The sequence below is a fragment of the Hemiscyllium ocellatum genome, unplaced genomic scaffold (genome assembly GCF_020745735.1).
Source record: "Hemiscyllium ocellatum isolate sHemOce1 unplaced genomic scaffold, sHemOce1.pat.X.cur. scaffold_325_pat_ctg1, whole genome shotgun sequence".
Classification (NCBI taxonomy): Eukaryota; Metazoa; Chordata; class Chondrichthyes; order Orectolobiformes; family Hemiscylliidae; genus Hemiscyllium; species Hemiscyllium ocellatum.
This window is the reverse complement of record NW_026868359.1, coordinates 9,122-24,298: the sequence shown is the minus strand read 5'-3', so window position 1 is coordinate 24,298 and position 15,177 is coordinate 9,122. Positions and strand designations below refer to the sequence as shown.

Genomic DNA, 15,177 nt, shown 5'->3' with positions numbered 1-15,177 from the left:
CATTGACAGTACACAGCTGGCCTGAAAGTTGCAGATGGAGTTAAATCTGGAAAAGTGTGAAGTGATTCATTCTGGAAGGTTGAATTTTAATACAGAATTCAGGGTTAAAAGGCAGAATACTTGGCAGTGTGGAGGAACAGAGAGACCATGGGGTCTATGTCCATAGATCTCTCAAGTTGCCACGTACGTTGGTAGGGTTGTTAAAAAGGCGTATATTGTGTTGGCTTTCCTTAGCAAGGGGGTAGATTTTAAGAGCAGTGAGGTTTTACTGCATCTTAATAGCCTCCTACTGAGACCACACTTGGAATATTGTGTTCAGTTCAGGCCCCCTGTTTACAGGAAGGATGTGCAAGTTTCAGAGAGGGTACACAAGAAATTTACCAGGGTGCTGCTTGGAATGGAGGACATTTCTCATGAAGAAAGTTTGAGGGAGCTAAGGCTTTTTTCATTGAAGTGAAGAAGGGGGTGGGGCAACCCTGTAGAGGTGAACAAAATGATGATAGGCACAAAGAGAGTGAATAGTCAGAGACTTTTCCTCTTATGGAATAAATGGCTGTAACAAGGCGGCATAATTTTAAGGTGAATGGAGGATGGATAAGAGGATAGAGAATGGTAGGTGGTTGGATGGACTGCCAATGGTGGTAGTAAAATTAGACACATTCGGGACATTTAATAGACTCTTGGACAGACACATGGATAATAGTAAAATGAAGGGTATGTAGGTAATTTTGATCTTATAGTTGGATAAAAGGTTGGCATGAAATCATGGCCGAAGGGTCTTGGGCTGAACTGTTCTGCGTTCTATGTTCTGTCTGGTAAGCTGGGTGATAAACTCAGATCAGTGTAAAATCATATGGCATTCAGGAGGAGCTAGTGAACTGGATTCAAAATTGGCTTGATGGTAGGAGACAGCGGGTGATGGGAGACATGTGTTTCTGACTGGAGGCATGTGACCAGCGGTGTAGTGGGTCCCCTGTTGTTTGTCATTTGGATAAATGGTTTGGATGGAATATTGGTTTCCTGGTAAGTAAGCTTCTTGGGTGATACTGACATTGGAGGTAAAGTGGTTAGTGGAGAAGATCGTATATATTACAACATGATGAACAGTACTGCTGGGATAGTGGGCTGAAGAATAGCAGATGGAGTTTAATTAGATAAATGTGAAGTGTTCTATTTTGGTGAAACAAACCAGGGTGGGACCTGTACAGTTAATGTTTGGGCCCTGGGTGGTGTTGTCAGTCAGAGACCGAGGGATGCAGGTACACAGTTCTTTGAATGTGTTGTCACAGGTAGACAGGCTGGTGAATCAGACATTTGGGATGTTTACCTTCATTGGGGAGAGCATTGAGAGTAAGAGTTGGCATGTAATGGTGCATCTGTAAAATACATTGGTGAGGCTATCATAAAAATATTGTTGTTCAGTAAGAAGAACTCATTTGGTTCACTTACCTCCTTTTAGGAATCTGATCCAGACCTACAGCAATATGGCTGACTCTAAGCTACCCTCTGGGTAATTAGCAGTCGGGTCAAAGAATGTTCGTCCAGGCAGTGACAACTACATCCAACGAATGAATAAATAAAAAGACCTATGCACTTCCGTACCTCTGGAAACAAGTCCAGCTGCAGCAATCCGTACTGGTTTTGTAACACCATTCTAGACCTGACCACTCTCTATAACACTCTCACCACCTCCCACCTTCACCTCTCCCTGTTCCTATCGTGTCATTAAACCCTGACAATGATTCCCCTTCCCACTGCCCTCCTCCTGCTACCAGACCCTTTGCAATCCATTTAACATTTACTCCTAAAGCACTCTCTCACTTCAAGATTTTAAGTATTTTGTGCTGATCTTCTCAGCCTCATAATCTAGTATGATCCCTTTTGTCCTGAGTGAGGGACCAGTGGGGATTTCTTGCTGAGGGTTTTACTGTTTCAATGGAATGTCCTTCTGTTGAGTGTTTTATACTGTTCCTTGAAATGTTTTCCACTGTCCATTTACAAACACATATTTCAGTCTGTTTAGGCTGTTTACCTTGGTCAGTTCTCCTCTCAAACTCATGTAATTGGCTATTTTTGTTTCTAGTTGCAGCTCGTCCTTTCTGTGATTCACTTTAAAACATTTTGTGTATTTAGCTGTACGTTATCACAATTTCCCGAAGGATCTCCCCCGGTGACGTTACACATTCACTAAGTTTCATCACACGGTCGCTCTGACATAGTTACATCCCTAGCCTGTTGCACAGCGAAACACTGAAAAAAAAATAACCGAACTCCTCTTCCAATATCAATGTTCTCCGTGTGATTGGTCCAGATTATACAAATATTGAAGTTTTCCAAAATTATCACAATGCCTTTATTAAAAATCCAATGAGTTCCTGTGTAATACAGTGATGAGCAATGGAATAAAGTTCGTTGGCTAAAATTGTTCTGCTGCTTGTGTCCTTGGCAAGTAGTAGCCAGAATTTACATTCAGACTGACTCGACTTCATGCTCTGATGCCAAATGCTTTCTTTGTGATGTCTTCGTTATCCATTATTGTTAGCATTACACATTTTGCCCGAGTATCGGCAAGGTTGTAAACCACTGAATATTTTTGTTCACACTGTATCCATATTTCCCTGGTGTCTAAATCTCTTTTATCTCTGTCACAAATCCACCTTATTGCATCGACTTTGTCCATTCAATTAAAAGTATTCCTTTCCTTAATTTATTGTCACAAATCTATTCACTGACGTACAATTTTACTTAAACTCTGTCCCATCCTGTTCCTTTTTGCTTATCTTCAGCCAGATCCCCATGCTGTTTTCGTGTGTCACATTTTCCCTTTAGATTCGGAAAGTTCCTTTCACCTGAACGCTGTCCCTGCATCCTCTCTGGCAGTTTAAACCCTTGGCCATTAACCTACCGACATGATCGGCCAGGACAATGGTCCCAGCACCGTTCCAGTGGGGCCATCCAAAAGGATTATATTTAAAATCAGGCATGGGATGAAGTATCTCTGGCTGACCAACCTTTCTTGCCCAGCCGGAGCTGCCCTTGAGCTGAATATCTTTCTCAGCCAGTTCAGCGGGTCAGTGAGAGGCAACCACTTTGCTGTGGGTATGTCGTGCAGATCAGGTGAGGATGGGCAGATGTCCTTCTCGAAAGGGCAAGTGTTTGGGTTTTTTGGTCATCAGCAATGGTCTCATACTTACTTGTCGATTGTTAATTACTATTTTTAAAATTAGTGATTTCAAATTCCACCATTGTTGATGCTGGGATTCCAGCCTGTATCCCCCGAACATTAGCAGAGGTTTGGGATACATGCTCCAGCAATAATACCACGAGGCCATCACTTCACCTGCTCACAGGTTGCTCATTCCTGACCGGTTATACCAGTGCATCATGAAGCAAAACCTGTCAATCCAACACAGTTGTGTGATCCTGATATCTCCCAGCACTCTGGTGATATCACTTAGGATCTTGCTTTCTGTCTGTCTCTGTCTGTCTCTGTCTCTGTCTGTTTCACTCTTCTGAAGAAAGACGAGGCAGCACAATTCCCATTCTGCCTATTCCTGTCTCGTGTAGGTACTCAGGAAGGTTCAGACTCGATTAACTTCCCAGCTGCTGGGTGTCTCGTCCATCATCACATTGAAGATAGTTGGTCAGCCAGAGAGACAAAAGAGAGGGAGATCTGCAGCCTTCAATAAATCCTGCAGTGAGGTAAGATCACTCACAGTGCACAGAGCAGAGAGCAACGAGAGGGCTCCAAACATCGGCAGACAATATATGTCACTGATACAGTGCTGGAGGGTGAGCACAGTTCACACACACCCCAGGCTCAATCATCGCCCCATTCTAAGTTCTGTTGTACTAAGACTCACTACTCTGCATCACTATCTATGGCATGTCTTGTACACCAGTGTCTTCAATAATTTGTAACTCCTATAACAGTTTATATCTCTGTAACCTCCTCCTATCTCAATAGTCCCTCGATATATTTGAAATGTACTGCATTCCAGACTACCATCCCTATCGCTGTAACTTGCTTCAGTGTCGACAACATGCCTTATCTTAGTAGTCTCCTCCTCCAATAACTGGAGACAGAGGCATGCAGCACAATCCTTCAATCCAACTAGTCCATGCTGACCAGAGTCCATGAACAAGTCACGTTTCCCTGTATTTGACCGGATCCCTTCAAACCTTCTCCTCCCAAGTACCTGCCCAAATGTATTTTAATGTTGTAATTGTACTTTTCTCTACCACTTCCCCTGGAAGCTCATTCCATAACTGCACCATCGTCTGTGTAGAAAATTTTCTCCTAAAATCTCTTTTAAGTGCTTCCTCTCCCATCTCATATTTATGCCCACTAGCACACAGAACATGACAGCGCAATGCAGGCCCTTCGGCCTTCGATTTTGCACCAACCTGTGGAACCAATCTGAAGCCCAAGTAGCCAACACTATTCAAATTCATGTCCATATGCCTATCCAACGACCGTTTAAATGCCCTTAAAATTGGCGAGTCTACCACTGTTGCAGGCAATGCATTCCATGCCCCGACTATTCTGAAAAAAGAACCTACCTCTGGCATCCGTCCCATATCTATTTATTAATATTAGCATCAACCTAAATTTAAAGCTATCTCCCCTCCTGGTAGACATCGCCACCCAAGAGAAAAGGCTTTCACTGTCCAACCCATCTCACCTGCTGATTATCTTATATGTCTCTATTAATTGACTTCAAACACATTCTTTTGAACAAAAACAGCTTAAAGTCCCTCAGCCTTTCCTCATAAGACCTTTCCTCCGTACCAGGTAACTTTCTAATAAATCTCATCAGATGTGGTGAGTGTGGACTTGTTGGGCCGAAGGGTCTATTTCCACACTGGAAGTAATCTAATCTAAGGAGACAACATTTGCTATCCTCCAGCCTTCTAGCACTATTCCTGTAAACAATGATGACAAAAAGATCAAAATCAAAGGCTTGGCAATCTCCTTCGTGGCTTCCCAGAGAATCCGAGGATAAATCCCATCCGGCCAATAGATTTATCTATTTTTAGACTTTGCAGAATTGCTAACACCTCCCCCTTCTGTACTTCAATTCAATCTAGTTATGGACTCCACTGCCCTGGCTAATCACCTTACCTGTATCCCTCGTGTTTTTAATCATCGTCCTGCGACTTGTATCATCGAAGGACAATGATACAAATAGTTCTGCTCTTGTCCCTGCCACTACTTATCACAATGTTCTGGGATACACTTATTCAGGACTTAAGGCATTCTCTACCTTTGTGTTTGAAGACCTCCAGCACTACCTCTTCTATAATGGGAACTCTTTTCAAGCCATCACTGTCTCTTTAACTGACTTGTCTGCAGTAATTTCTGACAAAATGTTCATTTAGGGTCTTACCAATCTCCTGTGGTTTCCACACATGGATGTCCTTATTGATCTTTGCAGGGCCCTATTGTCTCTCTAGTTGCGTTTTTGTACTTGTGTGCTGTAGAATTTTCTTGCAATCTCCTTAACCTTATCTGCCAAAGCTATCTCATCCCCCATTTTGCTTTCCAGCTTTATCCGGCTTCTCCGTTTCTCTAAAACCCTCCAGTATCAGTAACATCTTCGTCAATCCTTGCTCCATTTACAGTTTCCGGAAATGCTTCCTAAAGCAGGATGATCAGAATTCTCCACAGTACTCCAACTGGGGACCCAGCAATGCCTTGTACAGCCGTACCATGATGTGCCAACGTATGTATTCAATTCTCTGACCCATGAGGGCAAGTGTGCCAAATTCCACTTTCCCCACCTTGTCCACCTGTGATGCACCATCCAAGGAACTGCATTCCTTGGTCTATCTATGTTCGACAGCACTGCCCAGGGCCCGACTATTAACTGTGTTAGTCCTCCCTGGTTTGTCTTGACAGAATCCATCACCTGAATTCAGCTCCATCGGTCATTCCTTGGCCACTGGCTCAGTTGTTCGAGATCCCCTTCAAGAACTGTATTCCCTGCCCACTATAACCCGTGTTCTATCCGGACGTTTATCAACAAACTGACTAACAATGACTCCTATGCTCTTACTGAAATGTTTTCTGTAAATGATGCATAACAGTGGACCCAGCACTGTTCCTTATGGCACACTGCTGGTCATAGGCCCCCAGTCTGCACAACAACGCTCTCCCACCACTCTGTCTCCTATTGTCAAGCCAATGTTGTATCCAGTTGGCTAGTTCTCCCTGAAACCATGTGATCTAACCTTACTAACCAGTGTTCCACGCTAAACCCTGTCCAATGCCTTGCTGTGGTCAGTATAGACACAGTCTCCTGTTCTGTCTTCTTCTATCTTCTTAGTCACCTCTACAACAAACTCAGGCAAGTTTGTGAGACACTACTTGTGTACTTTGTGTCAACTGTCCCTAATTAACCTTCGCCGTTCGAAATGCATGTAACTACTGTCCCTCAGAGCCCCCTCCAACACCGTACGCACCACTAACATCAAGCCAATTGGTCTTTAGGTGCCTTGAGTTCCCTCGCAAAAGTTTTAAATAATGGCACAACGTGAAACACCCTCCAGGCTTCCAGCTCATCACCCGTGGCTGTCACTGATATAAATATCTCTTTAAGGGACAATTCTTCCAGAGTTTCCCCCAGTGTCCTCAGATATACATGATTAGCTCCAGGAATTTGACTTTTTTTTAGGCGTTTTAAAATTTCCAGCACCTCCCGTTTTGTTATGCGGAGTCTTTTGAAGACTTCATTTCCCTGACTTCCCCAGTCTTTAAGTTCTGATGTGAAATTTTCGTCAAGAATCTCACCCATCTCCTGTGGTTCCACACATGGATTATCCCATTGATCTTCAAGGGACATATTCTGTCTCTAGTTAATCGTCTCTCGTTAGTATTCATGTCGAATTCCTTTGGATTTGCCTCAGCATTATCAGCCAAAGGTTTCTCAGGTCTCCTGCTTGCCCTCCTGCTCTCCCTCTTCAGTGTATTACTGAACCCACAATGTTCTTTGAGGAATCCAGCTGGCCATATGTGACATGGACGCCTTTATCTTGACCAGAACCTCAATACCCCCAATCATCCAGAATTTCCTTCTTGTAATCAGCATTGTCCTTCACACTAACAGAAATATCCTCACACTGAACTCTCATTTTATCTTTCTTTTGATAGTTTCCCACCTGCCTGAGGTCCATTTACCTGCAAATACTCTCCACAATCAACTGCTAAAAGTTCTTGCCCAATACCGTCTGGATTGGAGCAGACCAATTTTGGTCTTTCACTTGTGGATCAGGCCTGTCATTTTCCATAACTGTTTTCAAATTAATACAGTTGTGGTCACTTTGTCAAAGTGCTTCCCAACTTACACCTCAGTCCCTTTCCCTGCCTTGTTCCCAAAGGGAGGTCAGGTTTTGCCACTTTCTCCAGGGACAGGGCAAGCAACCAGTGGTAATTGTGCACATCAGTACACATGACATAGATACAGTTGGATGGGATCTGGTCAAGTGAGTATTAGGAGTTAGGTAAGAAGGTAAAAAGCAGGACTACAAAGGTAGTGAGCCCCAGATTACTCCCAGTGCCGCTCGTAGTGAATATGGAAATAAAAAGACGAGTCGGATGGATGAGTGCCTGAGGAGCTGGTGGAGGGGGAAGGGTTTTTACGTCTTGGATCATTGGGGTCTCTTCTGGGGTAGAAGTGACCTGGACAATGGGGATTATGAAAACTAAAGAGACCATCAGCCAGTCAGAGGAAAATCCACCAGCCACCGAGAGCACGTTTCCTATTCAGGATATCCAGGGGCACAGTCAAGGGAGGAAAAGACTTCTGGTTTAAAGTACATTTATTTCATGAGGCCTGACTGGTAAGGCAGACGAGCTCAGAGCATGGATTGGCTCTGGGGACTGGGATGTTATAGCCATAACAGAAACATGGCTGAGAGAAGGGCAGGAATAACAGCTCAGTGTTCCAGGATACAGAAGGTACAAGTGTGACAGAAAGACAAGTAATTGAGGAGGGGGAGTGCGCTTTTGATAAATGAGAGCATAACAACAGTGCTCAGAGAGGATACTCCTAAAGAGTAATCAAATGAGGCCATATGGTTGGGAGTTAGAAAGAAGGGGGGCGGTCACTTTGTTGGGACTGTATTACAGACTCGCAAATAGCCAGCGGGTATGAGAAGAGCAGATGTGTAGAGAGATTGTAGATAGGTGTTGAATAAGTAATAAGAGAGTAGTATTGATTGGAGGTTTTAATTTCCCCTGGATTGACTTGGGACCTCAGAATACCATATGGGTAACAATTTGTCAAATGGGTCCAAGAAAGTTTCCTTGACCAATATATAGGCTGTCCTACTCTATTCAGGTGGGCGCAACATTGAACATCCCCTGAGAAAACAAGATGAGGAAGTGACTGAAGTGTCAGTCGGAGGGCACTTTGGGTCCAGTGACCGCAACTGTGTTAGTTTTAACATAACTACAGAAAATGATAGGAGAGGTCCACAGGTTAAGGAGCTATGCTGAAACACTGGCAGTTTTGGGGCCATGAAGCAGGATCTAGCAGAGGTTGAGTGGGTGAGTCTGTTTGAAGGAAAAGAAACGACTGGAAAATGGGAGGCTTTTAAAAGTGTGATACTGAAAATCCACGGTCAGTATGTACCTGTTAGGGTGAAAGGAAAATGGCAGGTTTAGGGATCCCTGGCTGATGACGGATATTGAGGCTCTGATCTGGCAATTGAAGATGGTATACATTGGGTTTAAGGTTTCCGTATCTACCGAACCTCTTCCGGCCCTAAAGACAGAATCAATCTGTGGAGACCCTATCAGGTCTATGCCACACATCGATCTGTTGAACCCACTCCAGGCCCTGTGACTGTTCCAATTCAGTTCCTAAAGGAACTGCGGTCTGTGTAACATGCTCTCATCACTATCACCCACCCTGTCAGTGTAAGCTTTTCCAGTATTTCCACCCATCTACTCATCTGCATAAACTTCTCCAACTCTTACACCCCTATCTGTGTTAACGATAACCTCCCCAACAACACTTTCCCACTTAGGCCAAACTGGAGGAGATTACTAATGCTCCTTTTTCTGTGTAACTGTCTCCAATCAAAATTGCTGTTCTCATCTCCAGGAAAATCTGTCCGATTCCACATCCTCCATGTCTAAATAACACCAGAACCTAAGAATTTCGACATCTCTCCACCTGTTCAGTCACGACTACCCTCCATATGTGTGTTTTTTTTCTTCCAGCCTAGACAACCTACATTATCTCTGTAATCTGCTCCATTCCCTAAATAGTACCTGTCAGTATAAACCAGCACTGTCCTCCCACTATCCTTATCCTTGTAAACTGATCCATCCCTCCCAACCTCCTCATCTCCATGAACTCCTGCAGGCCCTACAGCTCTCCACATTTCTGCAACCTCCTGTGCGCCTATGGTCCTCCCTCCCTGTCAAACCACCTGCAGTCCCCACATCCCTCCCAATCTGGCTCCTCTGCTTCAGATCAGACCATTGCTGTCTCTGTAAACACCTCCACCCCTGACAACTCTTCTCATTTGTGTAACCTCGTTCAGACCCCATACTCTCCAGCTTCCTGCATCCTCTTCCTGAAATTGCAATCAAAACGACATTTTCTGTATTATCCACCAGTACTTAAACCTTCCCCAACTCAGTAACCTCTTGCAGTCCTAATAAAACACCTTAACTTTGAAAGCTTTCAATTCGCTACAATCCTCCCTCCCTCCCTCCTCAAATGCGTTCATTACCATGTAACCACACAATTACTGAATTCTCCTTTTGCACTGCAACCCTCCGACGGTCTGCAAAACTCTCCTGTCCTTATATTCTTCCAGATCTCTGTAACCCCCACCACCCTCCAGTGCCCTTTTTGGGAACATGGCAGAGGAGGGAAGATTTGTAGAGTCCGGGCCATGTTACGGAGGTAGAATCCTGGGAATTGCAGATTTGGTCTAATGTCTGTGGTGTGCAGATTATTGGAGAGGACTCTGACAGACTGAATTGGAAAATCTTAGTTAAATTTTAGACAGTCAGCAGGGGTTTGTGAGGGGCAGGTCATGCATCACAACCCTTATTGATTTCTTTGAAGATATGGCAGAATATGTTGAAGCTCATACAGAAAATAAGGAGGCATGGGATACAGGGAAATCTATCTGTCTGGATACATGCTTGGATGGCCCAGAGAAGACAGAGTATGGCAGCAGATGGACAGTATTGAGCCTGGAGCTCAGTGACCAGTGGGGTTCTGTAACAGTCGGCTTTGGGACGCTGCTCTCTGTGATTTTTATAAATGACTTGTATGTGGATGTTGGAGAGTGGGTTCGTTAATTTGCCAATCTGGTGGAGTGGTGGGTAATGTGGAGGGCTGTTGTAGGTTGCAATGGGACATTGACAGGACACAGAGCTGGGCTGGAAATCTCAAATGGTGTTCAAGCTGGAAAAGTGTGAAGTGATTTATTCTAGAAGGTGGAATTTGAATACAGAATACAGTGTGAAAGGCAGAACACTTGGCAGTGTGGAGGATCAGAGAGATTAAGGGGTCCATGTCCATAGATCCCTCAAAGTTGCCTCACACATTGATAGGGTTGTTAAAAAGCATATATTGTGTTGGCTTTCCTTAGCAAGGGGATTGATTTTAAGAACAGCGAGGTTTTACTGCATCTTTATAGCATCCTGGTGAGACCACACTTGGAAAATTGAGTTCAGTTCTGGTCCCCTGTTTACAGGAAGGATGTGCAAGTTTTAGAGAGCATACACAGGAAATTTACCAGGATGCTGCCTGGAATGGAGGGTATTTCTTATGAAGAAAGGTTGAGGGGGCTAAGGCTTTTCTCATTGGAGTGAAGAAAGGGGTGGGACAACGTGGTAAAGGTGAACAAGATGAAGAGAGTCACAGAGAGAGAGTGAATAGTAAGAGACTTTTTCCCCTATGGCATAAATGGCTAATACAAGGGGTATAATTTTAAGGTGAATGGAGGATGGATAAAGGATGGAGAATGGTAGGTGGTTGGAATGCACTGACAATGGTGGTAGTAAAATTAGATACTTTCGGTACATTTAATAGACTCTTGGAGAAGCACTTGGATGATAGTAAAATGAAGGGTATGGAAGTTAGTTTGGTCTTATAGTCGGATAAATGGTTGGCATGGCATCATGGCCGAAGGGTCTTGTGCTGTACTGTTCTGTGTTCTATGTTCTGTTTGGTAAATGGGTAACAACCTCCGATCAGTGTAAAAGGATATGGCATTCAGGAGGAGCTAGTCAACTGGATACAAAATTGGGCTTGATGGTTGGAGACAGAGGGTGATGGGAGACATGTTGTTTTTCTGACTGGAGGCATGTGACCAGCGGTGTAGTGGGTCCCCTGCTGTTTGTCATTTGGGTAAATGGTTTGGATGGGAATATTTGTTTCCTGGTAAGTAAGTTTCTTGGGTGACACTGGAATTGGTGGTAAAGTGGACAGTGAAGAAGGTTATCTATGATACAACAAGATTAACAGCACTGCTGGGAGAGTGGGCTGAAAAATAGCAGATAGAATTTAATTAGATAAATGTGAAGTGTTCCATTTTGGTGAAACAAACCAGGGTGGGACTTGTACAGTTAATGTTCAGGCCCTGGGTAGTGTTGTCAATCAGTTACCAGGGATGCGGGTAGACAGTACTTTGAAAGTTGCGTCACAGGCAGGCAGGCTGTTGAAGCAGGCGTTTGGGATGGTTACCTTCATTGGGCAGAGCATGGAGAGTAAGAGTTGGAATGTCATGTTGTATCTGTACAAGACATTGGTGAGACCACCATAAATGCATTGCTGATCAGTAGGAAGAACTCATCAGGTTCACTTCCTGCTTTAGGGAAGAACAATAAATATTCTCACCTGGTCTGGCCAACATTTGACTCCAGACCCATAGCAAGAGGGCCGACTCTGGGTAATTAAGAGTGGGGTCAGAGAATGCTAGTCCAGGCAGTGACACCCACATCCCATTAATGAATAAATAAAAATACATATGTCCCTCCCTACCCCCTCCAGCTGCAACAACCCGTACTTAGTTTGAAACACACTTCAGTCCCTGACCACTCTCTGTAACACTCTCACCACCTCCAGCACCTTCACCTCTCCCTGTTCCTATTGTGACATTATACCCTCACAGGGATTCCTCTGCCAACTGCCCTCCTCCTGCTAACAGACCCTTTGCAAACCCTTTAAAACTTACTCCTAAAGCACACTCGCACTTCAGGATTTTAAGTACTTTTTGGTGATCTTCTCAGCCTCATAATCTAATGTGATCCATTTTGTCCTGAGTGAGGGACAGGTGTGAGTTTCTTGTTGATGTTTTGTCTGTTTCAATGCAATATCCTTCAAATGTTTACCACTGTTCATTTATGCACACAGATGTTTCAGTCTGTTTAGATTGTGTAGCTTGGTCAGTTCTCCTCTCAAACTCATGTAATTGGCAATTTTTGTTTCTAGTTGTAGCTTGTCCTTTCTGTGATTCACTTAAAAATTTTATATTTCTTTAACTGCACTTTATCACAATTTCCCAGAGGATCTCTCCAGGTGACATTACTCATTCACTAAGTTTCATTACACAACTGTCGATCTGACATAGTTACATCCCTAGCCAGTTGCACAATATGATCTTTAAAGAAACACTGAAAAAAAAACCTCCGAACGTCCCTTCCAATATCAATGTTGTCAGTGTGATTGTCACGATTATACGAATTTTGAATTTTCACTGAATTGTCATAATGCCTTTATTAAAAATTCCAATGAGTTCCTGTTTAATGCAGTGATGAGCAATGAAATGTTGTTCAGTGGCCTAACACTGTTCTGCTGCTTTTGTCCTTGGGAAGTAGTAGCCAGAATTTACATTCAGACTGACTCTAGTTCATAATCTGCTGCCAAATGGTTTCCCTGTAATGCCGTTGTTATCAATTATTGTTAGCGTTGTCCACTTTGCCTGAGTTTGCACATGGTTTTGAACCATTGAATATTGATGTCCACCTTTTTTCACCCTGTAACCACGTCACCCTGGTGTCTAATTCTCTTTTATCTCTGTGTCACAAATCCATCTACCTTATGGCAGAGACTTTGTCTATTCCACAAAAAAAACACCATAATTTCCTGTTTCCTACAATTTCCTGTCACAAATTGATTCGTTGACGTACAGTTTTGGTTAAACTTGGTCCCATCCTGTTCCTTTCTGCTTGCCTTCAGCCACATCCCCATGCTGTTCCAAAGCTTCACCTTTTCTATTTGGATTTGGAAAGCTCCTCTCACCTGAACCCTGTCCCTGCATCCTCTCTGTCAATTTCAAGCCCTGTCCCTAAACCTACCAACGTGATTGGCCAGGACCCTGGTCCCAGCACACTTCCAGCGAGACCATCCGAATGGTTTATTTTTCAACTCAGGTATGGGATGTTGGTGTCTCTGGCTGACCAGCCTTTCCTGCCCAGCCCTAGCTGCCCTTGAACTGAGTAACATGCTCGGCCATTTCAGAGGCAAACACTTTGCTGTGGGGATGTCGTACAGACCACGCGAGGATGGGAGATGTCCCCAAGTGTACTTTTGATGAACAAACATTTTATTGGACATCAGCAATGTTTTTGTACTTATTCATGGATTGTTAATAACAATGTTTTAAAAATAAATGATGATCGCAAATTCCACCATTTCTGATGGTGGGATTTAAACCTGCCTCCACTGAACATTGGGTGAGCTTTTGGATACATGCTCTCTCAATAAGACCACGAGATCATCACTTCACCTGCTCAAAGGTTGCTCATTCCTGAGCACTGATACCAGGGCATCAGGAACCTAAACCTGCTCTTCCTACATGATTGTTTCATAATGAAATCTTCCTGCCCTCTGGTGATATCACTCAGACTCTCTCTATGTGGTATCCCTCACTGTGAGGGTCTAATTGCTGCCTCTGTCAGCATCTCTCACTCTTGCATCTACTCTGGATTCTGAGCCAATTGAAGTCTTCACTCCAGAGAGACACAAAAGCACAGGCCAGGGATGGAGACAGGGTTTTTCAGATCTCTGTTGGACCTAGTGCCATTCTTCATGTGTATCTCTCACTGGATCAGTCTAATTTCCCGTACTGTATATTCCTCTGACTCCTGTAGGTATTACGAAGGTCCTGATTCAATAGACTTCCCAGCTGCTGGGTGTCTTGCTAATCGCCACATTGAAGATGGTTGATCAGCCAGGGAGACAAAGGGAAGGGAGATTTGGAGTCTTCAATAAATCTGGAAGTGAGGTAAGATCACTCACAGTGAACACAGCAGAGAGCAAAGACAGACCTCCAAACATCGGCTAACAAAACATGACATAGATACAGTGCTGGAAGGGGAGCACAGAACAGACACACGCCAGGCTCAATCAACACCCCTATAGTAAGTTCTGTTGTGCTAAGACTCACTACTCTGCAACACTCTCTATCTATGGCATGTGTTGGTGACTAATATCTTCAATAATTTGTAACTCCTATAACAGTTCCTGTCCCGGTAACCTCCTCCCTTCCCTATACTCCCTCCACATATTTGAATTGTACTGCATTGCAGACTACCATCCCTTTCGCTGTAACTTGCTTCAGTGTCTATAACGTGCCTTATCGCAGTAGTCTCCTCCTCCAATAACAGGAGACAGGGTCATGCAGCACGGAAACATTTCCTTCCATCCAACTGGTCCATGCTGACCAGAGTCCTGAACGAGTTGCGTTTCCCTGCACTTGACCAATATCCCTGCAAACCTTCTCCTCCCCATGTACCTACCCAAATGTCTTTTACATGTTGTTATTGTACTTTTCTCTACCAGTTCCCCTCGAAACCCATTTCATACCTGCACCATACTCTGTGTGGAAAATGTTCTCCTCCAAACCCTTTTTAGTTTATTCCTCTTCCATCTCCTGCTTATGCCCTCCAGAACACAGAACGTAGAACATGACAGTGCAGTACAGGTCCTTCAGCCCTCAATGTGTGCCAATCTGTGGAGCCAATCTGAAGCCCATCTAACCTTCCCTATTCCATTCTCATCCATAGGCCTATCCAATGACTGTGTAAATGCCCTTAAAGTTGGCGAGTCTACCACTGTTTCAGGCCATGAATTCCATGCCCTGACTATTCCGAGTAAAGATTCTGGATTAGTGGTGCTCGAAGAGCACAGGTGTTCAGGCAGC

At 44.0% G+C, this 15,177-nt stretch overlaps 1 long non-coding RNA gene across 2 annotated transcripts in view; it reads left to right on the top strand.

The window, feature by feature from the left end:
* LOC132813121 (uncharacterized) overlaps nt 1-14,211 on the top strand; it is a 44,252-nt gene extending 30,041 nt beyond the window's left edge. The window contains exons 3-4 of one of the 2 annotated variants that reach the window (XR_009643944.1): nt 3,568-3,702; nt 14,126-14,211. This is a non-coding gene — a long non-coding RNA (uncharacterized LOC132813121). Of the gene's footprint in view, nt 1-3,567; nt 3,703-5,625; nt 5,717-14,125 lie in introns of those variants that run through there. The other variant, XR_009643945.1, reaches the window with a different exon arrangement.
* The last annotated feature ends 966 nt before the right edge of the window (nt 14,212-15,177 follow it).